General features: G+C 58.8%; 1 pseudogene; it reads left to right on the top strand.

Annotated features, from left to right (window-relative positions):
* Window positions 1–12,475, top strand: part of LOC137457129 (zinc finger protein 585A-like) — a 182,306-nt pseudogene extending 169,831 nt beyond the window's left edge.
* The last annotated feature ends 225 nt before the right edge of the window (window positions 12,476–12,700 follow it).

Genomic DNA, 12,700 nt, shown 5'->3' on the forward strand with positions numbered 1-12,700 from the left:
CAGCCGGAGGGGCCGGGCCGGGGTCTCCCTCGCAGCGCTCTCTGCTCGCCAGCAGCCTGCCGGGGCCGGCGGCTCCCTGTGCGCTGAGCTCTTCCTCCTGCTCCTTCTCTGCTTCCCCCTTGTTCCGGGGTGCAGGTGGGGTGAGTGAGTCTCTGGGGCTGAGTTGGGGTTCGTGGGGTGGGGATCAGGGAATGCTCTCTGGGGGGGCTGGGAGGGGTCGGGAGGGTCGCTTGGGTTGGGGAGGGGTTTGTGGGGCAGGGGTCGGTGGGGCTGGGGCGAGGGGGGTAGCCTCTGCGGGGATCTGGGGGGAATCGGTGGGGTTTGGTTGGGGGCTTCTGCGGCTATGTGGGGGGGGGTTGCATGGGATCCGGGGGAGATCGGTGGGGTACGGGGTGGGGGTGGGGCTGTGAGGTCCGGGGGAGCTCTGCAAGCTTGGTGCTTGGGGTCCCTGCGGTTGGGGGGCGGTTCGCTGTGATCGTGGGAACCTCTGTGCGGCTGTGGGGGTCCGCGGTATTCGGGGTGGGAGGGGGGCTGTGGGCCAGGGCAGAGGTGTGCAGGGTTGGTGAGCGTCGTCTGTGCTGTTCTGGGAGGGGTCTGTGCGGTTGCGGGGCCGCGGGTGGGCTTGGGGAGGGGGGTCTGTGGGGTTCCTTGTGCTGCTGAATCCCCCTGGTGGGGGCAGCTGCAGGCCCCCTTTGGCTGCTGCTGTGTTGCAGGCGGAGCCATTGGTGGGCTGCAGGGGCTGTCCCTGGCCCTGTGTCCCTGTGTCCCTGTGCTGGGGGCTGGGCTGGCAGCAGAGCTGAGGTGGCAGCGGCGCTGTGGGGGCTGCTGTGTGCAGGAGAGGTGGTGGTGAGCGTGGGGTGTGGCTTGCAGCAGAGGCTGCTGTGGGGGTGTGTGGGGGAGCCCTGGGGGTTTGGAGGCTTTGTGCTGGCAGGTGCCGGGCGGCTGCTGTGCTGAAGGGCAGCGGCTGGGCTGAGGGCCAGGCGCGGGGGGGAGCTGTGGGCAGGCTGTGTGCTGGGTGCCGTGGGGGGTGTCAGGCGTGGGTGCTGTGCTGAGCCTGAGCTTGGGAGCGCCTGGGGCTGGTGTCAGCTGTGGGGCGGTTTGGCTGTGCTGGGGGTGGTGGCATCCAAGGCCTCTGTGCCCCCCAGCCCCTTCCTGTGGGGCTCTGCTGTGCCCTTGTGCCAGGGGTTCCTCTGCCTGCCCTCGGGCACAGGGCTGTGTCCAGCTCTCTGCAGGCCTCTCTGTGTCCCCCAGCTGGGCTCTGCCTTTTGTCCCTGCCCTCAGGAGGCTAAGCCTCTGTGCCCAGGGTGCCCAGCTTGCCCCTTTGGCTACTTGCAGCTGGCAGTGGTGCCCTGCCCCCAGCCAAGCCCGGTGGGTGCCCAGCAGCACCTTGGCAGCCTGGCTGGGAGCCTGGGGTGGTGCTGAGCTCTCTGCTGGTCATTCTCTGCCCTCTCTTTGCCTTCTCCCCTCTCTCCTCAGCTGCTCTCAGCCCTGCACAAGCTGCAGGACACCTCCTTGAGCGCTGCCCTTGCTGGGGGGGTCCAAGGAAGAGTCCAGGGGGGTGCAGCAGTGGCTTGGTGCTGGACTCAGCTTGGCCATAGAGCACCTCAGAGCCTGGCCTGGCCTGGTCTGTGAGCCCAGGGCTTGGGGCTGGGGTGGCCTCCTGGGCAGGAGCCCCCATTTGGAGAGAGGCTACTGGTGAGAGGAGGCCAGGAGGTGGGGGGGGGTACCCCCAGGGAAGTGGGGTCCCCAACTTGGGTGGCACTGGAGGAGTGCCCAGCTGGAGTGGGGAGGGAAGAACAGGAGGGTCCCCAAATGTTGCTGCCCCCCAAGTCTTCTTTGCCCCCAGGTCAGGCAGGGTCCCAAATGGCACTGCCATGGGCCCAGCCCCCCAGAATCCCTCTACAGCCCCCCCCCCAGTGCTGGGTCCCTTGGGGGTGGGGGAGTCCTTTCCTGCTGCCTGGGTGCTGGGGACCATTGTTGGTTCCTTTGGGATAGCTTTGGGGTGCAGGGAGGTAACTGAGGGTCCCAGGGAGGCATTTTAGCTCTCAGGCTGCTGTTGTGGTTTCCCTGGGGGCATTTTGGGCTCCTCCTGCTTGTGGCAGGGTGCAGCATGGGCTGCCTGGGGTGGCACAGGGAGCTGGGGGAGGCTGCTTGGGGGTTCAGGGCTTTATCCCCCCCCAGAGTGCCAGTGCCTGCAGCTGGCTGTGCTGGGCCAGCAGCCAGGGGTGCTCCTGCCTCAGCCCTTGGGCTGGCAGCAAAATGCCTGCCCCTGGTGCTGGGCCTTCTGCAGAGCTGGGCAGAGAGCTTAAGGAGGTGTCAGAATCACCCCAAACCCACAGCCCCCCTGCCCAGAACAGCCCTCCAAGGCCTCTGTGCTCTGCAAGCTCTTGAGGCACAAAGATTCCCTGGGGGGTTGCAGAGTGATTCTCAGTTTCTCTGCAGGCCTCCTGAGCACAGAAAGGCTCAGGGCAGGAGGAGCTTTTGCTGTGTGGCTGCAGGCTGAGAGCTGTGCAGAGCTTTTGTCAGCTGTGCTGGCAGGAAGCATGGTCAGAAGCAGACTGCTGTGCTGCAGCTGCTCTGCCCCTGGGGAAATGCTTGCTGGCAGGCAGCCAAATGAGGCTGAGCTGTTGAGTGTCTGCTTGTGGCTGAGGAACTGCATTGACTTGGACTGAAAGGTTTGGCTTGGGCTGGGGGCAGCCTGTTGTTGATGGTTTTGGTGGTGAGAAGTCCTGCAGCTTCCTTGGAGGAGCTTCAGCAGCAGACAAAGCAATTCCCTTGCTGCTCTTTGCTGTGCACTGAGCTGGGAAGGGAAGGAAATGATTGCTGCAAGTGAGCAAAGCAATTGCAGTGCTCTGCAAGTCTCAGCAGTGCTGTGTCCAGCAGGGCCAGGGCAGGGATTGTCCTCCTGTCCTGGGCCCTGGGGAGGCCACCCCTGGAATGCTGAGGTCAGTTTTGGGCCCCTGACTGCAAGGAGGACTTTGAGGGTCTGGAGCAGGTGCAGAGAAGGGCAAGAAAGGTGTGGAAGGGTCTGGAGAGCAGGGCTGAGAGGAGCAGGTGAGGGAGCTGTGGGTGTTTAGTGTGGAGAAGAGGAGGCTGAGGGGAGACCTCTTGGCTTCTGGAGCTGCCTGCAAGGAGGCTGCAGTGAGGTGGGGGTTGGGCTCTTGTGCCTAGTCTCAGGTGGCAGAAGGAGAGGAAGTGTCCTGAAATTGTGTCAGGGGAGGCTTAGGTTGGAGAGGAGGAGGAATGAGTTTGGTGGCAGAGTGGTCAGGGCCTGGCAGAGGCTGCCCAGGGAGGCAGTGGAGTGGCCATGGCTGGAGGTGTTGCAGCAAGGTGTGGCCATGGGGCCATGGTTTGGTGTCCCTGGTGGTGTTGGGGCTGGCAGTTGGCCTCAGTGCTGAGAGAGGTCTTTTGCAGGCCAGGCAATTGTGTGGCTGTGTGAGGAAGCTGCCCCAGAGCAAATGCATCTTAGGTGCTGGAGGTGCTGGGAAGAATGGGAAATGGGAGAGAGTCCTGTGGAGAGGGGAAAGGTTTGGGTTTTGCCTCTGGGCTCCTAGTCTGCCCTTGGAAGTGCCTGGGATTCTTGCAAGCAGTGCTGTCAGCTGGAGCCTTCTGGGGTCAGTTGGTGGTGTGCTGAGAGGGCCAAAGGGAGGTGAGGCTTGGGAAGAGAAGTGGTGAGCAGGAAGCTTGTTGGGTTGTGGGTGGCCAAGGGGTGTGGGTGTGGCTGAGAGGTGTGGAGTGCAGGAGAGCCTTCAAGGCCTTGTGGTGTTGCTGGAGCTGTGGGCTGAGGAAGTGCTGCTGGCAGGCAAGGGCTTGAAGGAGGTTGAAAGTCAAGTGGTGTGGATGGCTTGGTGTGGGGCAGTGTTTGGCTTCTTGTGGGCAAGTGAAGCTTTCCTTGTGCAGGAGGAGAGTGAGAGCCTGGGCTTTGCAATCCCTGGGGCCCTGGAGCCCTTCTGGAGTGGTTTTCTTCTGCAGAGCTTTGCAGCCCAGCTGCAGGTCTGCTGTTGCTGGAAGCTGTTGCTGGTTGTTTTGTGCAGCCTTGGGTGTTGGATCAGTGTCTTGGCTGAGTTTGGTCCTTCCTCTTGTGGCTAAGTTCAGCTCCCCTTGGTTTTGGCAGCTGAGTACAGGTGGAGGCTTTTGCTGCAATGGTTTTTGTGCTGGCAGCATTGTGTGCTGCCAGCTGGAGTGCTGTGTGCAGCTGTGGTGCCCCCAAGAGGGGCAGGAGGTTGAGCTTGGGAGCTGGGTCTTGAACTTGGGTGTGGGTCTGAGCCTGGGGGCTGGGTGTGTTGTTGGCTGATGATTCTTGAGCTTGGGAGCTGAGTCTGCACTTTTTATTTGAGTGTGAGCTCGGGGTCTGGTTGTTAAGCTCGAGAAGTGGTTCTGGTCTTAGTTGCTGGTTCTTGGGCTTGGGGGCTGGCTCTGGGCTAGGGAAGTGGTTCTGGGCTCAGCTGCTGCTTTTTGAGCTTGGGGGCAGGCTCTGACCTTGGGAATGAGTTCTGACCTTAGTTGCTGGTTCTCAAGCTCAGGGCCTGGGGCTGGGCTCGGGATGTTGTTCTTGAGCTCTGGGCTCGGGGGCTGGCTCTGGGCTTGGGATGTGGTTCTGACCTTAGTTGCTGGCACTGAGCTGGGGGCTGGTGTTTGCACACAGGGACTGGCTGTGACCTTGGGAAGTGGTTCTGGACTTAGTGGCAGGCTCTCGGGCTCGGGGGCTGGGTGTGAGCTTGGTGGCTTATTCTTGAGCTAGGGGGCAGCTTCTGAGCATGGGAGCTGGTTCTTCAGCTTGGGAAGTGGCTCTGACCTTAGTTGCTGGCTGTGAGCCTGGGTGCTGAGTCTGCACTTTTGATTGGAGCGTGAGTTTGGGGTTTCTGACCTTAGTTGCTGGTTCTTGAGCTAGGGGTACTGGCGCTGGGCTTGGGAAGTGCTTCTGGGCTTGTGGTCTGGGTCTGATCTTGGGTACTGGTTCCTGAGCTTGGGAAGTGGTTCTGACCTTAGCTGCTGGCTTTGAGCCCAGGAGCTGAGTCTGCATGTTAGATTTGAGTGTGAGCTTGGGGGCTGGTGGGCTGGTTCTTGATCTTGAGAAGTTGTTCTGACCTTAGTTGCAGGTTCTAGAGCTTAGGAGCTGGCTCTGAGCTTGGGGGCTGTTTCTTGAGCTCAGGGATCAGGCTCTTGGCTCAGGGGCTGGCTCCTGAGCTCAGGGCCTGGCACTGAGCTCAGGGGCTGGTTCTCAAGCTGGGAAGTGGTTCTGACCTTAGTTCCTGGCTCTAGAGCTCACAGGCTGGTTCTGGGCTTGAGGGCTGGCTCTGGGCTTGGGAAGTGGTTCTTGAGCTAAGGAAATTGTTTCTGAACTTGGGGGTTGGTTCTGACCTTAGTTGCTGGCTCTTGAGCTTGGGGGTCAGGCGCTGGGCTTGGGGACTGCATCTGAGCTCAGGAAGTGGTTCTGGGCTTGGGGGTTGGTTCTTGAGCTTGGGAAGTAGTTCTGACCTTGGTTGTTGGTTTTAGAGCTCAGGGGCTGGCTCTGAGATCAGGAAGTAGTTCTGGGCTTGGGGTCTGGGTCTGAGCTTAGGAGATTGTTCCCTAAGCTCAGGGCTGCTTCTTGGGCTTGGGGACTGGCTCTGGGCTCGGGGGCTGGTTCTTGAGCTTGGGAAGTGCTTCTGACCTTAGTGGCTGGCTCTAGAGCTCAGGGGCTAGTTCTGAGCTTGGGAAGTAGTTCTGACCTTAGGTGCTGGTTCTCAAGCTTGGGGGCTGGCCCTGAGCTCAGGGGCTGGCTGTCAAGCTTGGGAAGTGGATCTGAGCTTAGTTGGTGGCTCTAAGTCCTGGAGCTGAGTCTGCATGTTAGATTTGAGTGTGAGCTTGGGGGCTGGTGGGCTGGTTCTTGATCTTGAGAAGTTGTTCTGACCTTAGTTGCTGGCTCTTGAGCTTGGGGGCTGGCTCTTGAGCTGGGAAGTGGTTCTGACCTTAGTTGCTGGCTCTTGAGGTTGCAGGCTGGTGCTGGGCTTGAAGGCTGGTTCTGGGCTTGGGAAGTGGTTCTTGAGCTAAGGAAATTGGTTCTGACCTTACTTGCTGGTTTTGGGTTCAGGGGGCAGGCTCTGGGCTTGGGGGTTGGTTCTTGAGCTTGGGAAGTAGTTCTAACTTTGCTTGCTGGTTCTAGAGCTTGGGGTCTGGGTCTGAGCTCAGGAGCTTGTTCCCTGAGCTCAGGGCTGCTTCTTGGGCTTGGGGGCTGGCTCTGGGCTCAGGGGATGGTTTTTAATCTGTGGGGCTGCCACTGAGCTTGGAGATTGGTTCTGGAGCTTGGGAAGTGGTTGTGACCTTAGTTGCTGGCGCTGAGCTTGGGAGCTGGCTTTGAACTTGGGAAGGGTTTCTGACCTTAATTGCTGGTTCTCAAGCTGAGGGGCTGGTGCTGAGCTTGGGGTCTGGTTGTCAAGCTTGGAAAGGGTTCTGACCTTAGTTGCTGGCTCTGGGCTTGGGGTGTGGTTCCTGACCTCAGGGCCTGGTTCCTGAGCTTGTAAATGGCTCTGACCTTGGTTGCTGGCTCTGGAGCTTGGTTGTGGCCTTTGTTGCTGGTTCTGGAGCATAGGGGCTGGCTCTTGAACTTGGGGGCTGGCTGTGAGCTTGGGAATTGTTCTGATCTTAGTTGCTGCTTCTTGAGCTTGGAAAGTGGTTCTGAGCTTGGGGGCTGGCTCTGATCTTGGGAGCTGAGTCTGCACTTTTGGTTTAAGTTGCTTGGGGGCTGGTTCTGGAGCTGGGGGGCTGGTTCTGGAGCTTAGGGGCTGGATGTGAGCTTGGGAAGTATTCTGACCTTAGTTGCTGGCTCTGAGCTCAGGGGCAGGCTCTTGAGCTTGGGAAGTGGTTCTGACCTTACTTCCTGGCTTTGAGCTTGGGAGCTCAGTCTGCACTTCAGATCTAGGTTCTGGACCTTAGTGGCTGGCTCTTGAGCTTGGGGCCTGGATGTGAACTTAGAAGCTGGCTCTGAGCTTGGGGTCTGGTTCTGCATTTGTGATCTGGATTCTTGTGCTTGGGAGCTGACTCTGACCTTAGTTGCTGGTTCTTGAGCTTGAGGGCTGGGTGTGAGCTTGGCCTCTGCCTTGAATTGAAAATGTGAGAGTTCAGGCAGTTGGAAGTTGAAGCTGAGCTGCTTTGCACTGCAGTGCTTCAGAGTTTGTGATGCTCCAAAGGCAGATCTCAAAGAGCTGCTGCAAGAGTTGAGCTGAAGTGGCACAGTGCCCTGCAGAGGCAAAAGCTTTTCCCTGCCAGTCAGCCATTGGAATCATCTCCCCAGGGCAGTGGTGGATTGCCCTGCAGGGCAGAGTTGGAAGGCTCAGCTTGGCAGGGGGCTGGGCCAGCTCCTTTCCAGTGCAGTGTCAGCTGGCAAGGTTGGAGCAGCTGAGCCTTGGGGTCCCTTGCAGCCTGGCATTGTGTGGCAGCAGAGCTGTGCTGCTGGTTTTGAGGGCACTTGGAAAGCTTCTGGAGCATTTGTGCAGAGTGTGCAAGACATCCCTGAGCCTAGCAACTCCCTCAGCTCTCTTCAGAATGAACTCTGCAGAGCTGGAAGAGCTTTCCAGGAATTTGGCAGAGGTTTGGAGGAGTTGGGAAGGGATTTTGGTTCTCCTCCTTCTTGTCCTCTTCCTTGTCCTCCTCTGCCTCATCTTCTTCCTGCTCTCCCTGGAGGCTGCACTTAGACTCCTAGAATCCTAGAGTGGTTTGGGTTGTCAGGGAGCTGCAAAGGTGCTGCAGTCCAAGCCCCTCTGCAGTCAGCAGGGACATCCTGCACTAGCTCAGGTTGCCCAGAGCCCTGTCCAGCCTGACATTGAACCTCTGCAGGGCTGGGCCCTCAAGCCCCTCCCTGGGCAACCTGTTGCAGTGTTCCAGCAGCCTCCTGGTGCAGACCTTGTTCCTCACCTCCAATCTCAATCTGCTCTGCTCTAGTTTGAAGCCATTGCCTCTGGTGCTGTCCCTGCAGGCTTTGCAAAGAGTCCCTCTGCAGCCTTCTTGTAGTCCCCTTCAGTACCAGAAGGTCACTCTTAGGTCTCTGCAGAGCCTTCTCTTCTCCTCTCCAGGCTGATCACCCCCAGCTCCCTCAGCCTGTCCTGGTAGCAGAGCTGCTCCAAGCCCCTGATCATTTTTGTGTCCCTCCTCTGGACCCTCTCCATCAGGTCCCTGTCCTTCCTGTGCTGAGGGCTCCAGAGCTGGCTGCAGTGCTGCAGGTGAAGTCTCAGCAGAGCAGAGCCAAGTGCCAGGATGGCCTCTGTCCATCTCTGCCCTTGCTGCTTTTGGTGCAGCCCAGGCTGCCCTTGGCCTTGTGGGCTGCAGGCTCCCCCTGTCTGTTCCTGTCCAGCTTCTTGTCCAGCAGCACCCCCCAGTCCTTTTCTGCAGGGCTGCTTCCTATCCCCTCTTCCCCCAGCCTGTCCTGATTGTGAGGATTGTGCCAGGCCAGGGGCAGGACCCTGCCCTTGCTCTTGTTGAAGCTCAGGAGGTTGCCCTGGGCCCCCTCTGCAGCTTGTCCCCTTGAGCTCCTCCACCTTGTTCTGCAGGGTATTGCCTTAGGTTTCAGGAGGCAGAGAGGCTCTCTTTGAGCCTGGTGAAAGGAGTTGATGCCAAGCTGTGGCCAGAGGGTTGGATAGAATTGGTCAGTTTCCAAGGCTGTGCTGTTCAGAGCTGCATCCTACAGTGCAAAGCATCCAATCCACAACAATCCATAGTGTGCCTGGGCCACGGGACCCAACAAACCTCCCAGGCCAAAGCTTCCTCCAGAGCTCCACCAAAGCAGGCCAGAACCCCAGGCCCCAAATGCCTTCCCCCTCCTCCATGCCTCTCTGTCCCTCCTCCCCCCATCCCCAAGAGCTGCAGTTACAGATTCTGGTAGGCAGCTCCCAGGTGAGCCAGGCTGCTGCAGGCTGCAGTTGGCAGCATTGCCAAGGCCTCAAAGCTCCTCTGCAGAGAGAGATCCCAGAAGCTGTTCCTGGGAGCAGAGAGGAAGGGCAAAGGAGATTGGAGATCCTGTGCTGTTCCTTTGTGGAGATTGAGTGCAGGCCTTGTGGGAATGAACTAAGCTAGATGACACTTTGTGGTGTCCCTCTGGACTCTGCTGTCCCTTCTGGAGGTCTCTACTCTCTGGTGTAAGACATCCCAGTGCCTTCCACCCACCACAGGGATTCTCCTCCATGCTGTCATCCAGGGGCTTCTGTTGGGCCCTGTTGGCTGTGTAGATCAGCCCTGGTGATGCTGTGGGACCCTGGGGACTCTGAGAGGGCAGCAAGTGAGTGGAGCTGGAGCACTGGATGGAGAGATGGAGGGTGAAGGCTGCAGGGGGTGGGAGGGCTTAGTTCAGCAGCTGTGTGGCTCTGCCTGGCTCCTGCCTCCAATGGTGCTGGCAGCAGCTGACCCCAGAAGCTCAAAGCCCCAAACCCTGCCTGGCTCAGGACAGTCCCCTGTCCCCTCCTGACATGCAGCACAGCCCAAGCAGGCACTCAGGGCTCCTAGCCACACAGCCCAGCCATCCCCCATGGCAGGAGTCACCTGAGGTCTCACTTCCCTCTCTGTCCCCCTTCCTCTCATCAACTGCTGCCTGAGGTAGCTGCAGGGTCCCTCCCCAGCCCTCATCTGTAACCCCCCCTTGGCTTGGTGCTGTTCTTTCAGCCCTCCAGCTGATCCCAGCCTTTAGTCTCAGGCCCCTTCCATTCTTGTGCTGCTGCTTCCAGCCCAGTTCCTTAGATGCTTCCTCAGCCACAGCATTTCCCACTCTACCCTTCTAGCTGCAGTGGTAGTGGAGGTGGGGGACACAGGGACATGGCATGTCAAGGCAGTCAAGGATGGGCTGGGAATGAGGGAAGGGCCTGGGAGTGGTCAGGTAGGAATTAGGCCTTGTCCCCCCAAAAAGGGGAGAGGATCCAGGGCCCAAGTGGCAAATGTGTGTGCAGGGAATGGCAGAATCTGGCAGCATTTGAGGAGGTGAAAGGAGTGAATTGTGCTGCAGCTCTGCCTGTGTCAGCTGGGAGATGAACAGCAGCCCATGGGCACTGTGCCCTCCCATCCAACCTCATTTTTCTCTTGGGGCTGTGGAGTGGCAGCTCCAGGGAACTGCAAAGAGCAAGCTGAGAGAAATGGTCAGGGAGAGAAGGAAGCCAAACTCTTTCCACTGAGTCTCTTTGGACTGCAGGTGTGTGAAGGGTGCTAGAGGTGCGAGGTTTGGGCAGGAGCCAGAGACTCCTCCAGCATCCCAGTGAGGGCTGAAGAGGTTTAGCAAGAAACTGAGCAAGTCCCTTCCCCCTTTGATGCACCTTCAGAAAGCATGAAGCTCCCTTTGTGTGTGTCCTGAGGGCTGCTGTCATCTTCTGTTGGGGAGTGGGCAGCAGAGAGGTGTGTGCAGGGCCGAGCTGAGCACAGAGTGTGTGTGGTGGCGACAGGGCCAGGGAGGAGAGCTGGGACCAGAGCAAGATCTGCTGGCAAAGGCAGCTGCAGGCAGCAGAGCCCTGGGCAGGCAGTGGGAGGAAGCTTTAGGCAAGGGCTGGGAGAGGCTGTGTGGAGGCAGCTGTGTTGTGGTGCTGGCCTGCAGCTGTGTGCTGGGGACTGTGTGCTGGGCAAGGAGCTGAGTCTGTACTTGCTGAGGCCTCCCATCTTGAGCAGCCCTGGCTGTGTGCTGTGGCTGTGCTGCTGTGCTTGGGAACTGCCCCCAGCAAGGCTGATCAGTGCTGCCTGGTCCTGGGCAGTGCTGAGCCATCCCTTGCAGGTCAGTGCTCTCCTCTGAGCCCTTTGCTTCTCTCTTGCAGAGGCTGAGTCCCTCTCCATCATCCCTGCCCCTGTGTGCTGTGGAAGAGCAGAGTTTGCAGGTCTGTCCCTTGGAGCAGCCCAACAGGTATGAAAGCCAGAGTGGGTTAACAGCAGGATCCTAGGCCCCCAGGGCAGCTCCCAGCCTTCACCACCTCCTCCTGTCCAGCATATTTCACCTCTTCAGGAGCTCTGAGGCACATCAGGTGTTGTGGGAATTGAGGAATGCTCCAGGCTGCTGGGGGTGAGTTGTGAGCAGGAGGTGATGTTTGGGGGGTGGGATTTGGAGGGTGGTGGGAGAAGGTTGGAGGTGGTTTGGTCTTCCTTGGTCAGTGCTGCTGCCTCCATTGTCTGAGCCAGGGGAGATCAAAGGACAGGGCTGGGCCGCAAACCACCCTACCAATGTCACCAGGCTCGAGGAGAGTAGGACAAGAGCACTTGTAAGTCCCAGGGTACCTCAGGGCACTGATCACAGGAACCTGGGGTCTCAGCAGAGGTATTAGAGGTCTGTGCCCATACTGTGGCAAAAACTGAAGGTTTGAGGTCCCCTCTGCATTCTCTTCTCCAGCTGGGTGTTGGGAGTCAGGGACTGTCATGACCCAGGCAGGATCTGAGGGTTTGAGGTCCTGGGCTCAGGTGCTTCCATCTTCCATATTGCACATCTGTGACCCCTCCCTCCCACAGTATGGCCTCACAGAAGGACCCAGACAAGTGCTGGGAGGAGAAGCAGCACCCAGAGATCAAGTTGGAGAAGCCAATGTGCAGTCCCAAGGTAGAGGAGGATGGGGAGGAAAAAGAGGAGAAGATGGAGGATGATGCTGAGAATGACAATTATGAAGAGGAGGAAAATGATGATGATGAAGGTGGCCAGGATGAGGGAGAAGAATGTATGGAGGAGGATGAAGCCAGAGCAGGTCCCTCAGTGTCACCCAAAGAGCTGAATCAGTGCCTTGAGTGTGGGCAGAGCTTCCCAGGTGGCTCAGAGCTAGTGAAGCACCACTGCTCACAGCCTGGCTCCCGGCCCTTCGTTTGTGGTGACTGTGGCAAGAAGTTCCGCTGGAACTCTAAACTCACCCAGCACCGCCGCACCCACACTGGCGAGAAACCTTTCACCTGTGCTGACTGCGGCCAGAGCTTCACCCGGCGCTATCACCTCACCCGGCACTGCCTCACCCACACTGGGGAGAAGCCCTTCTCTTGTGACAGCTGTGGCAAGCGGTTCAGGCAGATCTCTCATCTTATGCAACACCACCTCAGCCACACCAGTGAGAAGGCCTTCACCTGCAGGGACTGCGGCAAAAGCTTCAAACAGAGCTCCACTCTCACCATCCATCGCCGCATCCACACTGGAGAGCATCTGTTCCCCTGTGCTGAGTGCGGCAAGAGCTTCACCACGAGCGCTTCATTCATCCAGCACCAACTCATCCACAGTGGTGAGAAGCCTTACAGCTGTGCCGACTGCGGCAAGAGCTTTACCCAGATGAGGAACCTCACAGAGCACCGTCGTGTGCACGCTGGCGAAAAGTCTTTCAGCTGTGCTGAGTGCGGCCAGGCCTTCAGACATAAGCGCACTCTCATTGCGCACCACCGCACTCACACCGGTGAGAAGCCTTACACCTGTGATGACTGTGGCAAGAGCTTCAGACAGAGACAACATCTCAGTCGCCACCGCCGCACCCACACTGGTGAGAAGGCTGCCACGTGCTGTTTGCGGTAAGAGCTTCACCCGGATGGGGCGCTTCAAGAAGCACCGCTACATCCACACCAGAGAGCAGCCTGCACTGGAGGGGAGGCATAAATCCACCTAAAATCTGTTGGGTAATCGTGACCCCTCTGAGAGGGCCTTCCCAGCACCAAAATCATCCCTTTTTCCTTTGCAGTTCTCAGGCACTGGGGACACCAGCAGCAACAAACACCTCCTGCCCTTCTGAACACCAATTAT

The sequence above is a fragment of the Melanerpes formicivorus genome, unplaced genomic scaffold, assembly GCF_026170545.1.
Source record: "Melanerpes formicivorus ecotype bairdi unplaced genomic scaffold, bMelFor1.0.p_v2 SCAF_160, whole genome shotgun sequence".
NCBI classification, from domain to species: Eukaryota; Metazoa; Chordata; class Aves; order Piciformes; family Picidae; genus Melanerpes; species Melanerpes formicivorus.